At 32.5% G+C, this 23,473-nt stretch overlaps 1 protein-coding gene across 3 annotated transcripts in view; it reads right to left on the reverse strand.

Moving 5' to 3' along the window:
• LOC131840704 (serine/threonine-protein kinase minibrain) overlaps positions 1-23,473 on the reverse strand; it is a 146,080-nt gene that overhangs the window by 97,198 nt on the left and 25,409 nt on the right. The window lies entirely within an intron of this gene.

Consider the following 23,473-nt stretch of genomic DNA (forward strand, 5'->3'; position numbering starts at 1 on the left):
TATTCGAGTAGCAAATAGACTGACGCAATGTGGGGCGACGTAATTATATATGTTACGGATTCCAGGAAGCCGACTATCGGTATTAAAATACAAATCAGGTAGTTTGGTATAATTCACAGAATTAACTACCGTAATGTAGGAAATACTTGTTTTATTATAACATTATAATATGTAAGTATTTCATTTCAGCAAAGTATGTATATGCGATGATAGAGGCAGCTTTTATATCATTGGTTGTCGTATTAAGGTATAAAACTTGACGTACCGTGAAAAATATCCAAGAAACAACTTTAAAGTCACATACGCGAAAACTTCCTTCTTTGAAATCTGAATACTTACGACTTAAGATACTACATTCAATATAGTAGAGTACACTGTATATATCATTATGCAATTATTGTATAAAAGTATGCAGATACATCAATGCAAAATGTAAACAATATTATTATTTAATATTGTTTACATTTTGCATTGATGTAGAAAAAAAATTGTTCATAAATACTTTCAATTATATATTTCAAAAGTACGATATAATCAGGGTCGTAAGTGTCAATACAAATAAACCCTATCGATATCGGGGATAGAAAATCATCAAAAGTAGGTACTACGCACAGAAAATAAACAGAAAAAATAGAGGCGAATAGTGAACCTCTTTTGAACCTAGTTGAAAATAACAAAAAAATACGTTTTCTGTATTACGACAATTTGCGACACGTGAGCGTCGTCAAGCACCGTCAAACAGTACGCAAGAGGCAAAGACCGCAGGGTTATATAGGGATGTGACATTCAGTGGTATAACACGATTGTTTAAAGTATCTAAATTATAATAACCGATTAGGTTATAATAAATTGTTATTTGATAATAAATCGATTACTCTTCCACTATCCTATTCTTTTATCTTTGTCTTGAGGATATTCTTGTTTTTATTTATTACACCATTTTTGGGCCACATGGATGAAATTTCTGAAGAAAATTTTAAGAACATTAAAATATTGATTTTTTGAAGAATAATAATTAAATTTTCCATAATCGATTATTTTTTCACATCCCTAAGGTTATGTCGACATCGCACGGAGCGCTGGTCACGTTACGGGCCCCTCGTAAACCCGTGGCTGCTAATGAGCACATTTCGGAATCCACTAACCAACTAACACACGCTTGCTACTGTGAATATAAAAAATATATTTGGTACAATACCTGTGTTAAGATCTAAATAGATAACACTTTCTCGTTATCCGAGAGTACTTCAATATTCCATTATGAAAACACTGAAATATATATTTTTCTGCCATCTAATATACATAGTAAATACGCAGACCAATACATATTCATAGTCAAAAATTATCGTATCGTAAGAGAAAAGGATCAGGCGACTATCGGAAGTACTAAACCACTGAGACCACTGTACCGAGATTTTAATATCAATACGAAACTAGAATGACAAAGCTGGCGGAAGTCTTAAACATGAACAGAAGCAGAGACACCATATCATCATGTGACGCTCGTAACACTTCTAATGGATTTCCCTACCGATGGATCCCTCCACAATACAAACGGGGCCAACTCCAAAACAAATTATGGCCTGAACCGAGGTTGGAACCCGTAGCGGTGCATTTAGACTAAAGTCGAATGCGTCAGGCAAGAATTGGCCTTCTGCCGTTCCATATTCCGTCCGCGGGTTTAGACTGTCCTATGCACTCGCTCCCTATCATTTGGTGAAGCTGTAAACATCAGCTAGTTGGCATTGAATAGTTCGAAAAATGGATTAAGGAAGACTTTGTAATAACAAGCTGCTTGGTTGTTTAAATAGATTAGAGATATCCACGCTTATGACTTCTTACAAAGTTAACTTCGGTAAATGATAATTACTAGCAACATGTGATATAGGATTGGCCTATTAAACTTATTTAGGTATATTGAAACAAACGCAATTACATTGCCTTATTAAAAAGAATAAACAAACAATTAAGTATGTAATTAGATATGTTTTATTAGGCCTGCTGATATCTATTTATCGTCTCTATGGTGACATAAAGACGCAATAAATATGTTGATTTATAATATACTAGATGAGCCCGCGACTTCATACTAGTGGCATTCGGAGTAATAGTACTTTTTAATGAAACAAAATTTAAGTAAAGTTTACTACAGCGTCTATATTAAGGAAAACTACACCCAAAAATGTTAGGCAGTTTCCGCGCCGACAAACGCACAGATAAACAGATATTAAATATAATTGTTTCAAACAACAAGATATAGATTTTCTCATACTTTCTTCTATGTTTATACTCACACTTAAATTTTTATTACACATATAATAGATAATTTATATGACATAGAGGCACAAATGATTAGTGAAACATATATTTATTACTAAGATAATGAACGGCAGTATACAAACAACACATGGGGACAAGTACAGAGAAACAACTATGGGTACTATTAATAAACCCTATACTAACTAATGGTGTTTTAAAGAGGGACCACACGTAATGACGGGTCATTGTAACATTTCTTCAAATAAATAAGGAAGTTGTATGTGACAACAACGTGTAATCATTGTGCGACGAGTCGTAAATTGTACTGAATTGTCAACATCATATTTTTTAATAGTCTGTAAAAAATACCATTCGGGGCTGTTGAGGGCGTTTGGCATAATAAACTAGACAGACAGATCAGTGGTTCTAAACCATTTCTGACCACATAATTATTTTATTCTGCTCCCACAATAAGTAAGAGTTACAAACACATTACTATAAATATACTAATAATGATACACCGTCATCATCATCATTATCATCTATATTTATAGTTACACCAAAGTCATTAAAGTGAGCCAAAAGACATACATTATACTGTATTATTTATGACAAGTCAAGACTTCGTCCGCAAGAAAAAATTTTTTTTTTTATTAAATAATAAGAAAAAAAGTATACATATAGTAATTAATTTGTAAAATAAAGTTATTCCTTATCCTATTTGCGAGTTGCACGCATGCCGAATGAGAGGCTAATTACGGAGACTGGAGTCCAACATACATTACTATTTGCGAGCCAAAATCTCGTCAAAATCGGCCCAGCCTTTTTGGAGTTTAGCTAGAACAAGCAGGTACAATCAGACGATTTTTTTTCTTTTAATTTTTTGATTACTACATCAAAAAATTAATAAAATATACTTTCATATGCATTTAATGAAATGCTGTTGATTTTAAATTTCAGACACTTCAATTTTATTTATCTATATAGTAAGTATAATATATAAGTGAGTAATATTTAAATATAGCGACGGATTCATTGACAACTTTCCATGGTATATGCAAATATATGGTTATTGTAATAGTATAGAATACAGAATTTAAGTCCCCTAAAATAATAACTATTCTCGATGACATGCTCGATATGAAACCTGTAATTCCCGCCAGTCTTTATGACAGGAAGATAACCGGTCCCGCCAATGTGAAAGCATCCCAAAACAGAAGCACGTTGTACAATTAAGGTGCGCATTTAGGGAGAACCGTAATCTCGTACCGTACGACCGACACGAATATTTCAATTATTTTGCATACTAACTAGCAACGGTGGAGGCGCGAGTCGCGACGTTGCGTCATCGCCGTTGCGTAATACACTCACGCGCATGGATACTGTGTTACTGTCATTCATCGGGACGCGTTCGCATGGCAACTGTATATTCATACTATGAGGAACTTTTCGATAGTATATTATTTACTGGTATAATTTTACCTATGGTGACAATGTCAACATATTAGGTATAACATGACGCATTATTTACGTTATTAGATCTTGTACAGCTGTAACGTTTGATGGGTGCTAAGAAAAAACTAACACTGCTGCACAAAATTACTTAATACTTAGGTCATGTTGACTGAGGAATATAATAAATGTAAATAATACATTCAGGGACATAATATTAAAGCAAATTATATTTATAAAAAAAATGTTATATATTAACTTTTTTTTTGCATTAATATAAATTAAAAATTTAGAATCTCTTGCCAAGATGCCGTTTAGTTAACATACAAATGTCTGATTAACTCATCATCAGTCAAGAATATTAAAACCTGTAAATAATGTTACCTAGTACAATTATTTATTATTTCCTTCTAAATAAAGACAAATGATTCTATCAAAGTATTTTAGGTTTATAAGGTCAAAACAATAATGGCTTAAATAGGTTTATCACAGGATTGAGATTTTTAAAACATAGGAAGAAACGCACATAGATATAATCACCCCTTACGGTGGCTGTCTGAGAAATAAATAACACATGAAAAGAATTGTAACAATGTTACAGCACTGAGTATACATTCAGTTGCCACGGTGGTCCGAAGATACTGATAACCAAATATAATAATCATAACACGTATACACGGCCTTTGTGATTAGACATTGCCAATAGCTAATTAAATTAAACTATATAGTACCGTATAATGACACCAACCGGATGTGTGGTTAAAGCTGTATTCACACACATTCATTAAAAAAAAAATACAATTGTATTTCTTGCTCAATTCGAGTACTATAGTTTGCCGCTAGGAATAGAATAGAATAGAATAGAAAATCATTTATTCAAATAAACTTAATTTAAGCACTTTTGAATAGTCATAACATTTTTATCTAGGGCTAGTAGTAAAATCTTTTTAAGTGTGTAAGTGACAAAATATGTCCTATAGGAATACATTATTCTTACTTAACTAAGCAGGTTTCCTAAAAAGGTTCCTCCAAAGAAGCTGCTTGGTCTGGTTTTATTTTATCTTACATTTCAGAAACTACTCATATTATCGTAATACTAAAACTCATATATGTAATCTGCAATACTTTAGCCCAATGGAAATTAAATATTTAGAAATATACACATGTACACAGACTATTTACACATCCAAAAAATGATTAATATTTTAACCGTAGTCTTACAATTGAATATAAAAAAATATCTGCTTGTTTGTTGATTGAACAAAAAGACAAAAGCCAATTATGCCCTTTCCTCATTACAAATACTACATGTATTCCGAACTACCTGACAACTGGTGGACTAAAAAAGGCGGCAAAGATAAACAAGCTCACTTTCACATTTTTACATTAATAAGCATTGTTTTGTTGGTACATCTCGCGATGTGACCACCTACATACAAGCATTCAACTCGATAAGAATTTAAAAATGTCACGGAGGCAAAATAATGTCGCCCGTGCGGATACAGTCTTATATAGAATACTAATTGCCATTTATCAAACATCGACCAGAAACAGTGTACTTTTTATCGATGAATGAAATTCCGTTTTCGAACGGATAAAACAAAGTGTGAATCCCTGAGGCATATTAATGTGGAATTAATTTGTTGTTTGTAACGTTCTGAATTCAAATTGTTAATACTTGTATTGTATATAAAAGGGGTTATTGTTGTTTTATTCTTATGTTCACCACATTTTAAGCTATGAGAACATTTTTATTAATAACCAAAGACTTGGACGAAATATTAAAATAAAAAGCTATTATTTATTATAACTTATTCCTAGGCAAAAACTGTTGAATAGATTTAAATATTAAATAAAGAACAAATATCCATACAGGAAAACTTTAATATAATACATACAATTTGAAATTCCAACTGTTTTTTTTGCTGTATTATTATCTATTTAATATAAACATTTGTATATTTCTTTATTATAATATTTTATGTATATATATACTATAGTAACATTATATCTTATATAATTCTTAATATGGTATATGTGACCCGCCATTATCGGTCACTGAGATCACTGAAAGGTGATCTTGTAGTGAGCGGAGCGGATGTTGCCAGTCGATAAAGACAAAAATATTTTATTTACCTACAATAAAGCATAGAAATCATTTAAATGTATTTTAAAACTATCTTATTGAACCTATTCATATGTTAAGTTGATTTTTACTTGAATATAAAAAAAATCCAGTCTCTAAGCTTCATAACAACGCTGTAGTCGGTAGCATAAAATAAGTTATAATTAATTTAGTGCACAAAAGGTGACTATTATTATTTGTATGTCACTGTATTAATTTTCTATTACTTAATTTACTTAATGTTTTATTACGTCACTGTAATAATAATAAATGTATTACCACGACAAAAAAGATGATATACGCTATATTAAACGCGATAAACTTTTGGAATGACATTAAATTCTAAATATTTATATGTAAGGTGTTAATGCATTTTCAAAATTCATACTGGAACAACAGTTCTGCATGTGTGAATCCTATTAAACCTGTGTGTAAAGTCTAGTCTAACGCAGTACTTAAACATCCTGTCGTCATACGCTGAACAGGGTCCTTTAGCCGCCTTTAATTAACCTTTTAATTTTCTTTTACGTCATTTGATTACCAATAATAAATGATTCTTATTCTACAGCTATCGACAACTAATTTATTTATAAATCTAATAGCTATTCTGCATAGCCACACGTAATCAGCTTATCAGTGAGCGACGCCGATGTAGCGAAAACGAGAGTGGGCGGCGACCAACGGCGCCTGCGTCTCACCACGTCATATTGCGTTTGAAATTTACGTCAAAACTGCGCAAATCGACTTCCGAGAAAATTCCATTGGCTTTGCACTGTTACACGTGTGACGCGATTGCAGCCAAATTGATTACAGTAATCCATTTATATCGAGCATGATTGTGTTATGTGATTATGACGTATTTGGCTATATTGTTATTGTTATTATATTCTACTGTTTACTGTTAACGCGACTTTGTCCGGACGAGTAAACATGCATATTTTGTTTCTGTACCTATCTTGCGTAAATCTAGGCTCCTGGTCTAGCCCTGCTCTGAGTCGTAATCTCAATATCGATTTCGATTCAATTCAGTTTTATACCTTTTGAAATGCAATCGAGAATAAACCGAATAAATCTATTACAATGTCGTTTGATTTATACGCTACGAAGTATGAAACTTATACATATGTTACTAATATACAATTCAATAACACTAAATGGTACGTAACGACATAATCGAATATAGATAGATCTGTATTGCTTTCATGAATACACCGACTAGTTTTAGGTGTAACAAATTTTAATAATATGCCTGAACAAAATTTTTTTTAAACTTTCTTATTTACAACATAAGTTATAACTAATGAAGTAGAATTAACTAGTTATTCCTAGATTTTCGTGTTTACTTGTTGTCGCGAAGTTTCGTTGAACAATTTAGTGACGGTAGAAGAAAAAACTGCTGTCACCGATCTACATTGATAGCTGTTACTCCAGTCAGTTCGTGACCACGGCTAGTTCAACCCAGTCGAAACGTCGAGAGAGATAAATATCTTTATTTGCCACAAAAATAATCGTGTTAAAACCCGATTAATAATATATAATTAACTACATCGGTACTACATGTACCTTGGTCGTAAAATGTATTTATTATTAAACAAATCGTAGAGTGCAACTTTAAGAAGTATCAACCTCTACACGAATCGTATAAGGATGCAGCAGCGATCTGGCGATTTATATTTAACGGGACTATTGGTCGGCTACAACAAATAAACGTTGAATTGAAACGTCGCCGGGTCGGCATATAACAAGGACACCGCAAAATATACGGACGCGCTTGTTGGGCACCACGATGCCAGAATATTCAATAACAGATACGGCATATCATAGCAATCAAAATATAGTCCAAATAATTAAAAAGAAAAATTATGTGGTTATTTGCTATAAATAGGAATTTTAATATCAACTTGGAAGAGTAGAAGAATAAGATAAGTGAACATTGGTTGAAAATTTCAAAAAATAGGCGGTACAGCATGCTTTTTTGTATTATTACAATGAATATCACAAATATGTGGGGTCGTTGGTAAATGAGCAAATAAGAGGAAGCCAGGAAGTAGCGCCAATAACTGACAAGACACGGAAATGTACTTGTTAATTTGATAGTAGATCTTACTGGATATTTTGTCTATTCGTAGGGACTTGGTATAGAGTACAGGAAATTACTGGGTAACGTAAATTGACAAATAAATATAGACGTAAGTTTTAGGCTGACATACGAGCTGAGACCCTAATAATGACAGATACGACTTTTTAAATTAATGTTTTTAACAAATGTCCTTTACACTGATTATTACCAACTATTTCACATTTTTTTTTATTAATAAGCAATTATTAAATATGCGAATTTGTGTGAAATCTATTTAAATAAATAATTTAATTTTAAGTTTCCTCAATTTTGTGAGTTAGGCTTCATTATCAGTATACAGATATAAGTATTTACTTATTGCGACGCAGCGAACCACGTCGCAGTGCCGTGTCCGCGAGCGCGCAGTTTCGTATCTGCATGAGATCAGCTATGAGTCACCAGAGGCCGTTGCTACATCAGCTGACTCATTGACTACCGGCACCGGAGAGTGGGAATGGGAAATCTATTGTTTCCCACTACGTCTTCAAATTTAATAACGCTGCAAGACTGTCTATATAAAACGATGGCTTGTTTGCATTTAGTCCCTAAAAACAAAAGTCACTCTTCGTGCTGGCACTGCCTTTTATCTGCGATCAAACAAGGATATATTGTTTTTCCTCAAACTGAACACATTTCGATATAAGAATCATCGAAATGTGTTCAGTTTTGAGGCAGACATGTACTATGTATATTTAACTAATAGTTTTATCACGAAAACGCCTTTAGACTATCATTTATCTAAAAAACTAATGCAAGAAAGAGAAACAGGGGATGAAAGTTTGAGCAGACGTGATCACAGAAGTGACAGTTATAGACATTCGGTTATAGACATTCTCATCTAGGGCTGACGACAATATTAAATTAATAAAAGAATTGTAAAATATGTTGTAATTGTAGGAGAGGTAGGCATCGGGTCGTTTTTCCGACATTTTATTATAGCAATAACTGTGGTGTAACAATTTTTTTCCGGCTGGGTAAGCCCGCGTGACACATCCGCAATCCCACGCGATTACACTGCGGCTAGGTCAAACCTATTTTCGTATTCCACACTAGATGAATCTGGTGTCTACTTAGATTATGTGTTATTATCACATCGTGTACGTAAAGCTGATCTCGTTGTTAAAATATCTACACACTCGTATTAAAATTATATACATCTGTATAGACTAAACATACACTGCGCTTATTTGAAATTTGCTGCGATCATTTGAAATATATTTTAGACTGACTATTCTCAGTATTAAATAGTTAATTATAACTATCATTAGACAAATGCGCATTTTTGCGGTGTTTAATAGAAAATCAATTGGTTCCTTTATTTAATATCAATTATGAATAGTAATAAGTAGATAATTAAAATTGCGATAATAAATTTATATATTTAAAATACAAGTCACGTGGACAAGTATATTATTTTTAGATAATTAAATAGTGTCACGTTTTTCTATCGCTAGACGGGAAAAGCAATTAACCTTTACTTAAACTTTCAACAATTAACGGTCTCAAATTTATCTAATCCTAACTTACCCAATTAATTTGCTTTAAAGAAATACGCCGATGCCGAATCCCAACTGTGTGTAATATTAAATATTTTTACTGTCAAACAATTTTTTTATTTATTAAACTCATTATGGTTATATATATATATATATACTGTAATATACTGTAATTAAAATACATAACTAATTAATACTAATGTTAAAATAAATATTCAAGCATACACAGATTAAACAGTAGATACTTTTGTGGGTGGCAACAATTTAAAATTTCAACACTTGAGTCAGCTGTTCGAACAATAGAGGCGCAGCGTGTTGCACAGCGCGTGAGTCAGTGATTGACTACAAACAGTCAGCTGATTCATTCCCCGGCGAGCGACCTCGCGTGCACCGACTGCGAGATTGTATACAAGCACTAAATTACCTATGCCGAAGGATATTTCGAGGTAACAACATATAATTTAAAATTTATGTTCCACAAATAGAACATACGTCAATCGAGTCAAAGTTACTATAGAATCAATCTAAGTTCGAAATTTCGAAACCAAAGTTGTTGCATAACATATACTTAAATATAAATATTAGCATTGTACCATACTTAACAAATACTTTTTACTACGACGCATACAGCAACAACTCGGACTGACATAATGAAAAATACTTAAGTAGCTAAATTATTACAAATCAGGAAAAATTTTATTTAAATTAAAAAGAACTAACACAAATAATACATCGAAATAATGCGTAACTAAATAGCTTGTTGATTATACAAGTTTTAAAGAAAACGTTTTTGTAATCTAGTAATTCTTTGGTAGATATATCATCATGTCCCCACCCTCTTACTCGTAAAAAATCAAATACGTAAAAGACGAATTTTAAGTTATTCACCTGTTTTTTTTTTCTTTTTTATTTATTTAACAGACACCGATAAACGTTTAAATTAGTCTTGTATTATAAAATTTATAAGGGGGGTAGATTAAAACTTATAATAAGAGGGTTGTTATTTTTTTCGCGTCGAGTCATACAAATGTAAAATGAAAGGCACACGAACACGCGATAACAGATGCCGATTATTTTTCGGAAACAAGGTGACATCAGTGGCCTCAAGGTGACCCCACACTTGAATAATAAACAGTACGTTGAACTCGTCATTATTTTTCGTCACCTTTCCAACGTTTAAATACATAAACTCAAGTTTTAAATACTTCACGAGAAACTCAACAGTATTATCAATTTCATCAGCAATGTCAAACAGTACCGAAAATATTTGTAATATCTTAAACTGTTAAACTACCTGATGAGCGGGACTATATAAATACTATATAGTAATTATTAATACATTGTAACATTTTCGCTTGAATTTTAACTGACTTCTAAAACGTAAAGTCTATTACATATTGAGTCTGTTACGTATTCGCCAATTGTGAACAACATTTGACAACATATAGTGATTTTTGGTTTAATCGAAAAGGTTTGCTTTCACATTGCAAAACAAAAAATTCATTTAAAGACCCAGAATTAAAATTAAAATTTCCTATCTGTCCTTCGTTTACAATGTACTCAGTGCCGTAAAAAAAGAACATTACCTGTATACCTGTTAATGGAAAGGTACAAATTATAAAAAAATACTTACAATCGGAACAGATTGTACCAGAGCAAACAAAACCTTTTGCAACAAACGCCGCGGCGCGGTCGGCACGAGGAACACTTGGGTGTAAAAAAGAAAATATAAAATAAAAGAAGAAAAAAAAAGAGATGAAGCGAATTTACCCCAGTGGGGTGGGCAATACAAGTAGCCGCCAACTAATTGCGAAAAACGAGATTAACGCTCACTGTAGAGGCACTAAAAGAGGATGGCCCTCTGTTTACCAGCGAGCTCCGTTCCTTTTACAGCGCCACTAATAGACTTATTTTATTAGATAGATACGCTGAGATAACATTTACGTACGCATACAACGTCTATGTAATCATCATAAAATCGTCACAATAAAATTGTGACTACGCCGCACAGAATATATACTTTGCGAATTATACGCGTAATGCATTTTTTTTAATAATATTAAAGAACAAAAAATATCGTACGGTCAATTTATAAGGAAATTATTTGGCTATTTAAGTAATAATTGTTTTTAAGCTGTTATTGTTTTGTAACTAACTGCAATTCCTCGATAACAACAATCTAATTAATATTGAAATGAATATTGTATGTGTATTACGCTAATTTAATATTTAATCTGAAAATAACCAAATTTTATTTTATTTATAGTAACGTTGTTTTTTTAAACGTAATATTCTTTGGACTCTACTTTCCGCATTTTGCCTCTCATCTGGATCGTTGTGCATGTATGTGTGTATTTGTCTATTAAATGCAATGCGAAAGTAAATAAAGATAATTTACACGCCAATAAAATGCTAAATATTGCTGAATGATTGTTATTTCTTATATAAGATCCGCTTTGTGCAAATACCAATATTTTGTAAATAAACATTCGCGTTCATTCGTAATATGTAACATTCATACACGTATATATGTTATATTAGCTATATTCTGTAGTGGCTCACTGAAGGAAGAGTAGAAATTTGTTTATTTATTTGTAAATATACACATTCATTCATTCACTTTCTAAAATATATAAAACAGTCACGGTTTCTATTTATACCTGCCAATCTCTGAATTGACGATTCGATTTTAACGGGATTTTCACTCGCAAATAGTTAATGTTATAAGGAGTAACTTAGACTAATTTTATTTTGTAAATTTCATTTATTTTATGAAAAATAAAGTTAAAATCAACGCGAACGAAGTCCAATTTACTAGCTAGTTGTATATACTTTTTATAGGTTTGTTTTGTCGTCAATGTAAAACTCAATAAATTGTATGTTATGTATTTAAAATATTCCATATAACATATTAAGGTCAGGCGTTATTTATATTATAACGTTATACAACGCGACATGGCAAACTTACCATAAATAACAAGTGATTGAAAAAACGCTGGTGGTACCGCAATGCCCTTGGTCCTTAATAGCCCTTACACGCTAATTTATCTCGCGTCGAGATACGTAAAATCGAAGGTCGTTGAAACAATTGACATCCCACTATAAGGAAATTAACGACGTCAGTAGTTAAGTACCCGTGATCATTAAATAGGGGACGATGTTCGTCTAGGGATTTAAATAAATAAGAAACACGAGTAAAATGCTTTAAACGGAAAATAATTTAAGTGTCCCTTTAACTGCAACTTAATTATTAAATAATTATCTAAACATGGTTATGAACTATCTATAATAAAGGAGCAGTTTAATGCAACTTAATCTATTATTTTATAGAAAAAGGACGTGTATGCTTGATACAAAATAAAGTCTATTATTATCCGATTTTAATGTTAATTAAAATCCGCCCATCCATTAAGTCATTTAGGTAAGAAATAGAGAGAGAACTTTGACAGTATAATATTAAACATAGATTTATAAGCTAAAATAATTTGTGAACAAAAATACGGGACCTGCTTGGTAGACACCACGAAACGTAATTGCGTAGTTTCGGAGCCAAATATCTGCGTATGATAAAACACGTTCACACGTTCGTACCGACATCAAGCCGCAATATGGAATGAATGGCGTTCCTTCTATATTGACAGCATTTCTTTCGTGATTTTAATATGAATCATATCTCGTGATTTGTGTTTAGTTCGAATTCGAAATTTCTAACATATTTTCATGATACCAAATCTCTTTCACTTCAAAAGAGTAAAGAGTAAAGTAATACGAATAGATTTATCTGTATAAATTTACAATTTCTTACGTGGGAATGAAGTTACCGGATCTTGTTTAGTCATGTAAAAAGAATGTGAATGAAAGAAAAACAAAAACAACCTCCCACTTTCACATTGTATAGTTGTAGAATGCTAAGTGGATGGATGCAAGTATCAAAGGAGACCTACATGGTTACATATATTGTATAGTTTCTGAGAAGTGTCCAAGACACAGGCCAGCATGAAATGAATATAAAGGTATATTAATTAACTCAGGCTCATTTGGTCTTGCATGCATGACTATAGAATAGGGTCTTATGTTGCTTTACTTTCGTACAGACCTATAAAATAAATATGACGGCTTAGGTGCTCAAGACATCTAGACTCAAAAAGTTTATCACACTGCCTTACTTCCGATGGTGACGAGCTCCATACCTCATACAATACAAAACATTTGTATTTCTAAGTATTATTATTTGTGTATTTTCTATATATATTATATATGTATTAAGTACATCAAACATCTTGTACCCATATCTACTATGTTGGAACTAGCTGCTGAGTGTAAATTAGGATTAATAAAAAAAAAATGAAAACCAATTTTTCTTTTTAACAAAACTTTTAGCTTACTAAAACAATCGTGTACAACTAGAGGTGACACCACGAGAACCGACTGCCAGTATTGGCTAATTGCCGGTAACCGTAACGAGATTACTGGTTGGGGCGCCGTGCTTAAGCCCTTACACACTGCCTGATTTGTCCGACTTATAGCTCCTAGTACTTGAAGGATTTCCTGTAAGTGCTTGAAGTAATTCCATTCTGAAACCTTTCCTGATTGACTTGTCTGATTTATGGGCGCATAGGCATAACGAAACTAGGGGCACAATATTTTATCATGTTGCATGCTACCTACAGTAATATTTAATTTTATTTATTTACGTTTTTATTTGTGAAATATAAGTATCCAATTAGTAAAAGATTTAAAAAATCACACGGATTAATAGTCAATGTACCTTTACGGGATACAGAACTTCGTTTTCAATAATATACTATTAATATCGACGTAACAAATTCTTATTAGATACTTTGTAGTAAGTCTGTTATGTTGATCAAATGATAATTTAATTTCAGTAAGTTAATTATTTAGTAGTTAACTAATGGCAATTCTTTAATTCTTTGCGTCCTATCTTATTAATTACTTAATTATAAAATCAAGGCTTCCTATTATATTGGAAAATAGGAAACCAATTAAAGTTGCTGGTATATAATCTACAATATATGTGTGCTTGATATACAAAAAATATGATCTTCAATATGTTATGTTCGAGGGGTAGGAAGTTTTCTATTGTTTCCATGCCAAAAATTCTAAATTAACCGCTACTCAGCAGGACAATAATATCCAGCAAACTTAGAAATTAATTAAGGCACGACAAATTATATTTCCCGCAAATTGAATGAAGACATTATTTAAGGGAGGGGCGAAATAAAAGCAGCAGGGATGTTTTGAAATGTTAATTTCAGAGAATAGAACGTTAATTTCATACTTAACACAACTTTTATATAGTAACCATATTATCGATAAAAGCGGATAAAAACCTGTTTTTGCTATTGTTTGAACACTTTATTCTTAGTAAGTAATTTTAATTTGTTTCAAAAGAATTTAAAGAATTCTATACATTCATATGTCGTGGTTAAATTTTTTACATAAGACCCTTTGTGAATACATCCCATAAAAACGAAAAAAATCTACACGTGGAGAAAGTAGCAGTATCTCATTCAAGTACAACAATACATACAACACAGATAGACGTAAAGTACACGCAATAACAACAATACTCTCATCAGTAATGAACGACGGAAAATCAGCGCGTAATATCAACAAAGGGCGTATAAAGTACAAAGTTGCAATGCAGTAAACAAGCATATGATGTTTGGAAAACTACATATTACTTGTATATACAAAACAACATATTGCACGCGACGTAATTAAATAACATTGTCGTTTATCCAATATCTATGTAGTAATATTGTAAATAGTATTCTTTAACATATATAAGTACTTGTCTAAGATATATCAGATATCTTATCATATATTTTTTAGACATATTTCAGTCTCGACCGATGTTATAATTATGCACCAATTTGTAGTTGTAGAAATAGATATAATGTACCTATAAAGTAATATTTCCGATATGATTCTAGATGTAATGCAATTTGGTCACATTTTTCTAAGTTTTTCATTAGCTACAAATTATATTCCCATAACTGCATAATCTTTAAAATAACTAAGTATTTTAAAGAAAATAGTCTAGAAATTATCAGTAAATACTTCCGTTTAACCTGGCAATTGAAGTTCAGCAGTCTTCAACAAAATGGAGATATTTACTAAAAATAGCTACTACTCTGCTTCCAACATCGTAGAATATATTTACTTAGCTTTGATTTTGAGACCCGCATACATATGAAGAATCTTAAACATACAGAGTTTTATAAATTTTATCCTAAGACTGCAAATCCTAACTAATATCATATATGCAAACGTGGAGTTGTTTGTTATGCTTTCACAACTAAACCACTGAATTCACTGTGATGAATTTTGATATAGGTAGAGATAACTGATACCTTTGAGACAATTATATACCACTAACTCTGGCTAAGACTCTTTTATAGGTGAGGAAAGGGGTAATTTTTGTAATAAACTTTTTATTGCATAAACCTATTTGCAGAATGATTCTCTATCATTATTAATATACAAAATCAACATTAGACACGCAATAAAGTTAATATTTCTAAAAGCGTAATGGAATTTAAATGTTTAGATATAGGCATGACTCAATCTGAATTAATCATTGTAGGTTAATTAAATAAACACATTTAAATGTGTCAATCTACCGTGACTGTAGATGGAAAGTATGTTGTAACATTTCTGTACTACATTTCAGTTTCATCTCTTACAACGATGAGCCCTATGAAGCTCACAATAAATATCAATTTCGAACCACACATCAAACACAAGTGCACTATGTCATAAAATTACTTAATCGTCTCCTTGAAACACATTATTATCATATGGTTACGGGCGTGACATATTTCTAGTGTAAACATCGTCGAATGATATACTACTTAAATTTTTACTATATTTTAAAATAAAACTGGGTCAATTAATATTAGTTCAGTAAACAATTATAAACAAAAATAAATTACTAATTGAGTAGATTGTACATGCGTTCACAAGAGTTGAAAATGGAACAGCAGTAATTGAACATCAACTCTGTAGACTGCCAGTACTAAAAGTTTGATGAACGGAGTGACAGGTAAAGATTCATTAATTATATAAAGTACACGAGAGCGGGTGGTGACAAGCGGTGTCCTCATTCCCGCGAAAGTTTCAATACTGCGCTGCGCGGTATTGGGGTTAACTGTTACAAGGTTGTAGGCAGAGGACCACCTGAGAAACAACGTAATCGTCAACGTTTCGAGTAAATCGAGACAGCCAACCATCTAATAGAGAACTCTGAGTGCTTATTGTCTCCACTTTACGGCTTCGAATCGTTGGAGCTCTAAGTAAGCCGGCCAATGACGAAGGTTGAGCGATGTCAAGTAAATTTTAACACGCAATTAGTACCCGTCGCGGACACCTTGGCACCGATCGCCTGGGCCGTTCAGGGACGCGCGCCCTCATAGTTACAAATATAATTTCATAGCAATTTATACAACAGACCATACAGCGGCCTGGGGTTGGCTCGGACACGGTTGTAGGGAGGCCACGAATAGTTTTATTGTTAGGTGCTTAACGCGCTTTTTTCGGTAATAGGCCTTTTGGTAACAAACGTCGATCATTGTTTTTGAACACGCAATCTGCCGGTTATACGCCGTATGCGATATAACGAAACTTTTTCGTTGCTGTTTCAATTCTTTTCAATCACAAAATTGTTAACTGTCGCAATCATTTGTATTTTTTATTTTTTGTTTGCAATGGCATAATTGCGTGTGTAAATTGAGTCCGTCTACTTTAATTCGTAGAAGTTCTAAAATAAAACTAGTGAATTGTATTAAAACAATTTCCAATAGTTCTATACAAGGATGGTCATATTATAGAATAAAACCTTCAATAGTTTTGAACTTTAAAATGTCCAAATCTGACTAATTATTATCTTGTTTCTCTAAAATTTAATATGATATATGCTGTTTACTGTTTTGAAAATGACGGTCTTTGATAGATTCCCAGCCTGTGTTGACAAATCCTATGAATATTCCAATTTTATTTTTGTTTTCATTTAGTATTAAAAAACTGTTTTACATTGCATTACACTTGAGAATGTTAGTGATTACTGCTTTAAATCACATGGTAATTAATGAACGTATTGTGTCAGCTGAGAAAGAGAGAAAACTGTATCACACACTATTGTAATTCATAATCTGTTAGAAATGCCTTATTAGAATATGTCATCAAAAGATGAATATCGGTGTAAACGAGAAGCGCCTTTCAACGTGACAGTAATTTTATCAAAACTTAACACAAAAATAAGTGGGTATACAGGTATATGGTATTATGGGTATCTATATTACATTATGTTCATTAATTATTAAAAAAAAAATAATATATTAAAAAAAATTAAGCAAGTGAACGAAAGAAGTTCCAAGTGGACGATTTCGATAAGACATGTATCATCTTAAAAAAGACAAAATTCTATCCTTTGCGATTTAATATGTAATGTAAATGTTCCTTCGCAAGTCAGTCGTAAGGGAAATGTCCTCATAAGTGGTAGGTACTGGTGTAGACTTTCCAAGTGTAGACCACACCCCGACCGGCCGGCGCCTGGCGGCCGCGTACTTTAATCCGAGTGGCAACAATGTGACGTCGTAGACTCACCTTGACTCAGTTTCGTTGGCCCGCTTGCATTACACTGTTTGCCAGCCGTGTACTTGTGATTAGTCTAGAGAAAAGCCTAGCCTGTATGTAACTATCATCACATGACAGTACAAAGATCACTGGCAAAGATCAAAGACACTGATAGGTGATAGGGAGGAAGGATAATTAATAGTGGAATCTAGTGACCTCATTGATAGAAATGTTTTATATCAAGTTCCTCATCGCGATCCTCCCTGGAAAATATTGGGGTTTATTAGTCATGATAGGCTAATCTACCCTGACTTCATTATCATCCTGAAATCCTCCAGTGGATCCACTAGCCTATGATTTTACCGCAAGCAACCATTCCATATTTATACAAAAAGCTACTACGATAGTTGCGAAAGGGACGGTAAAACGGCTAAGAATCTCCTTACACCGGATTCAATCTAGTACGTAATTAAATACGTACGTAAATATAATAAGCATTTAAGATGTTAAAACAATTATCATTTTTAGGTACATTTTTTAATTACTTAAAATTTCAACGTGTTTACGTTATTGTACTTTGTTGATCTGAATGAATTGATCAATAAGTATTTGATTAAAAAATGAGAAACCAAGCATTTTACATTGGCGATATTGTATTTAATCACAGGCAGATAACTCGAACAGCTGATGCTCCGCCATTCGTGTCGTATCTACACGATACTCATGGGGTGAAAGCGTGATGCGAGATAAACATAAATCAAATGCTTTGTGTCTCATTGTTTTCATCTTATATATTACACATTATATGCCGAAAACGACATTTATATTATGCAATTCGTATTAAATATTACAAATTAATGTATTGCATAATAGATATTGGTCTAGTTTCTATGAATAAAACAAAACATTTTTATGCAAAGCTAGTCATATTTGGATAAAAACATATCTACAATAATAATGCTTTCACTTTTGTCAATGCGCGATTCTCAATTCATTATTGCTAATCTATTGTCTGTCAGCGGAATGTCGAATAACGCAATTAGGTCATTTGAAATCAACAACTTGGCAGGCCGGAACCGCAGAGTGGTTTAATATAATATATAGCTGCAAGTTATCACAAGCAGTGGTCAGAATAATACAGACAATAATTTGTCAAACGGTTTTGAAACTGAACTAAAGGTTCCGACAAACAATTTACATGGATATTAAGGATATAGACAACAAACATGGCAAATAATAATAATATCTCAGGACTATTCACACAGCGCCATCAAGTCCCAAGCTATGGCAGAGTTATGTTATGGGTACTAGACAACTGATATAAATATCTACATTTTTTTTAGTTAATACATACATAATAGATAAAGAAAACACTGTGGCCAACATAAACAATCACACTCATGAATACAAATGTTTGTACCGTGCGAGGAATCGAACTCGCGACTATCGAAAGTAAAGAGTATACAAAATATAGCAATAACTCTCCAGGCCGTCAGTTTGTAATCTAATATGAAGGCTGATTTGGCCATTGGAAGTGATACCGATAGATACGATTATAATCTAAATATATTTTGAAATAGAAGATGATGAAGATGAAATATTAAATAAAAACCGAATTATGAAGTTTATAAGCTAAACATCAGGTATCTACATTCCTACCTAGCTGGTATCTTTTTTCTAGAACAAAAATATGCTCTAGTGTGAAAAACAAACCAATAAATGAGTTTTGGAGCGGAAGCGTGATTTGCAACTATAAGTTATCCTAAGGATGAGCTCAAAATATTTGAACTCTGAAACTAAATCCCAAATATTTTTTTTCCCAACATCCCACTGGATGTTACTACATTATTTAGCAATAAAGATACATTACGAGGCCATAGAGACGAGATATTGAATGAAAACATGCTCCAAAGTGAAGAACAAAGCAATAAATAAGTTTGGGACGGAAGCTTGCCTTTATTATAATAATTTATATGAAACATCTGTCGGTTTCCTTTGCTCGTCGATCACGCGCAAACTACTGATCCCATAAACATGATATAAAGGGGGTTTACAGCTCTTATAAGCAAAATATTAGATACTTCACTGTAATATTAAATCAAGTGGAAGACACGTATACAGAAAGTTTTATTTCTCAATGAAATAAATTCTACAATTATGACAACAAAATTAAATTGTAATAACTTATGTAAACAACATAAATTATATTGGCATACTTCATAAAATATCTTATGAATATTTTAACTACATTACAATGCTACCTTTTGGAAAGGAACTTAAACAAAAAAAGGTATCTAACGTTTGGAACGGATTATTTCCGCAAAAATGCCATCTAAACCGTAGCTACCATATAAATCTGCAAGTCATAAGTTTTCAGTTCGTGCACGTATCGACACCCACACTTAGCATGGTGGCATCCCTGGCAGGGCGCCATGTAAACACACCACCAAATAGGGCAACGACCACGTAGCGAACGCAAATAGAACATTAGACAATATTCTATTAATATAGAACTTAAAAATAACCTGATCGAGGGGAGACTGCACGTGTCACTCGGAGATTAATTGCCGTGCTGTAGAACGTGTAGGGAATATTTTTTGTAAATATATCACATTACATTTTTAAACGTGTCTTATATATATAAGTATAGTAATGCAATGTAATTTGTTTGAAAAAGTGATAATATATATGTGGAAATTTAGACAAAAATATTCATTTATATATTACTGCAGCTAACTATATAACTATTTTTTTTAGTAAATGTTACTTTATATTTTGCAAAAGGTAGAATTCATTTCCTCGTCCGTCTTAAATACATTTTGTTATGATCGATAGTCGTTTCTTTAGAACAAAATATACTTGTAAACGCCAACTGACCACTCATCTATACTGAACGGTCTGATGATATCTGGGTTTATTGCAACGAACAGATGTTATTGTTAAAGGCAGATGTTTAAAAGCATATATGAAGTGCATGAGAATAGAATAGAACCTGAAAAAACATACAACAAACATATAATGACGTAAGTTGAAATTTCAACATGTCGAAATTTGATTTTTTTTTTTCTGTTATTTAGTGTACATGGAAGACATAATTAAAATTATCGATTATGACATCTTCACTTGAATTTTAGGTAGTGAAATAGGCAAATTGGAAATACCCCAGACTCCGTAATACAGCTGCGTGTTCTAGGCGTCATTTGCCTCGTGTAAAGAAAGTGTGACGCAGTATCGCAACCCACTAAGAACATTTGCACGTGACTAAAAGGTCGGGACAACCTAGGAAAGTAAACATGATGGCGTCGTTTGAAAAATAGTACAGACGTCATCTTGGCCGTTCCTTTGAGTTATGCGGTTCCTTTGTTACATCGATGTTATTTTTATATAAAAATAGAATTTGTAACATTTCTATATTTATTTTCCTTTTATATTATATTATATGTGTTATGCTTGTTTTCTTTAAGACAAAATAAACGTTTATTAATATATTAAATTTTTTAACAAATATCCATCTTTTAAAATTAATTGCTTAGTTTTGCCACGAGTTCGGATTATAAAGTCAAATTTTAAGAGAATGCAGTATAAAAAATATTTTACAGATATGCATGTGAGGTTCAATAACCATGATGCAACAGTGGATGGTCTAGGCATACGAATGAATTCTTCCCTACCGTTGCCTGTTTTTGTATAGTGCAAATGTACTAATCAATGGCTAAATTGGGCAACTGCATTCGCGGGTAAATTTCCACATTGTTCATGCATTGTTTACTATACATACACACTTATGTATTTATACATTCTAGCTTTGTTTTGTTGTGTTCGTTCTTTAATTCTATGTTCACTTACTTTGTAGATATTATGATTATTAAAATGTCATTATTATTTAAGTAATGAAATTATATTATAAGTGTAGTATCATTTGTTTCATAAAATAGCTATTCTTTTTTGCAGTGAACAAACTAAATCACTAAGTTCTAAAAAATGCCTTGTTTTCTGTCGTAGTGGAAAAAATAATTGCCTATTTCTTTCTATATTAGCAAATAGCAATGTAATCGATGTCTACTTCCCTATCGTACAGTAGAAAGAAAGAAAATACGGACACAGTCTGGAGATACCGAGAAAAAGATTTTGAAAATTATTATGTCAACACAGCCTTGAGTCATTTATAATTTATTTGTTTTGAAATTGTATTGGTAGTTGGGTCAGTAAAGTTTCTTTTTTTAATATGATGGACGAACAGTTGCGGTAGCTTTGACACACATATGTATTGTAACCAATACGCATTTGCAGGATATTACGCGCGACATGTTGCTAATGTTATTTGATACGACTTGTACTGTATGTTCGTACATTTGTTTTTTATATGTACAGATATAATGTATAAAGCTTAACTACTTGCAGTTCAAAAAACCTGTGCCGTATTTTTCATTTGATGAGGACTCTTGCAGTTTCTTTATATCATTTTTTATGAGTTGACCTATAATTCACTAAGTCACCTATAGTTACTCTACATTTTTTAAGGAACTAAGCTGCATATACTTTGCTGTAGTATTCAAAATCTAAGGCTACTATTTAAATTATTTCATATGTTTAAATAATCATCATTATAATCAGGTATAAGCTCATTTAAAAAGAATAAGAATTGAGTTTCTTGTCAGCTTCTTCTTAGCTCGAAAGCACTTCGAACTAACGCTAGATGTGACATATGTTCAGAGTCTAGACCTACATGAATAAATTTATTTTGATTTTAACAGAGACTAAATATATTTAATCAAATTAGTCTCCGACGTACTCCAGAGGCTTTTGAGTGTGAATAGAATTTAGACGTCTAATATAATCTAGCATCAAAATCATATCAGGGCACTGAATTAACACGGTCACTATTCCATTGAGAAACATATTCGTTCATAGAACAGTTTTTTATTTACGATGCAATAAATTTGCTCCCACGCGGTCGATCCGCCTCCTAGCAACAACTCGCCCACATCCATCGGAAAAGGTCGCAACAGGCAAAACAGAGGTATACATACCGCCCTCGTAGCCTTATATGAAAACATAATGTACTACACACGGCCAGACATGAAACATTTTTTGATTGGATGATAATGGAATGGTGCTTTCGCCTACATTAACGGTTTAAGGTGGTGGAGTATCAGTGGAAGGTGAGCATGAGGTCAGGTCAGTTAATTTCACCAGAAATTTATTCCGATGGTTTCTGATCTGAAAACCTGACACAGTACATTGGTAGCAATGGGAGCATTAGTCCACATGACTAAGAATCCTTCCCTCCCCCTCAACATGACACATTAAAAATGTTTGGGACTGGAAAAATGCACAATGAGTAATGTCCGCTGGGGACACGTAAACAATAATTACAAAAGTCCGACGGATTAATCGCTCCGAACGAGAATCAACAATGGCGGT

The sequence above is a fragment of the Achroia grisella genome, unplaced genomic scaffold, assembly GCF_030625045.1.
Source record: "Achroia grisella isolate CSIRO2021 unplaced genomic scaffold, CSIRO_AGI_Agris_v1 utg1062, whole genome shotgun sequence".
In the NCBI taxonomy this organism is placed as follows: Eukaryota; Metazoa; Arthropoda; class Insecta; order Lepidoptera; family Pyralidae; genus Achroia; species Achroia grisella.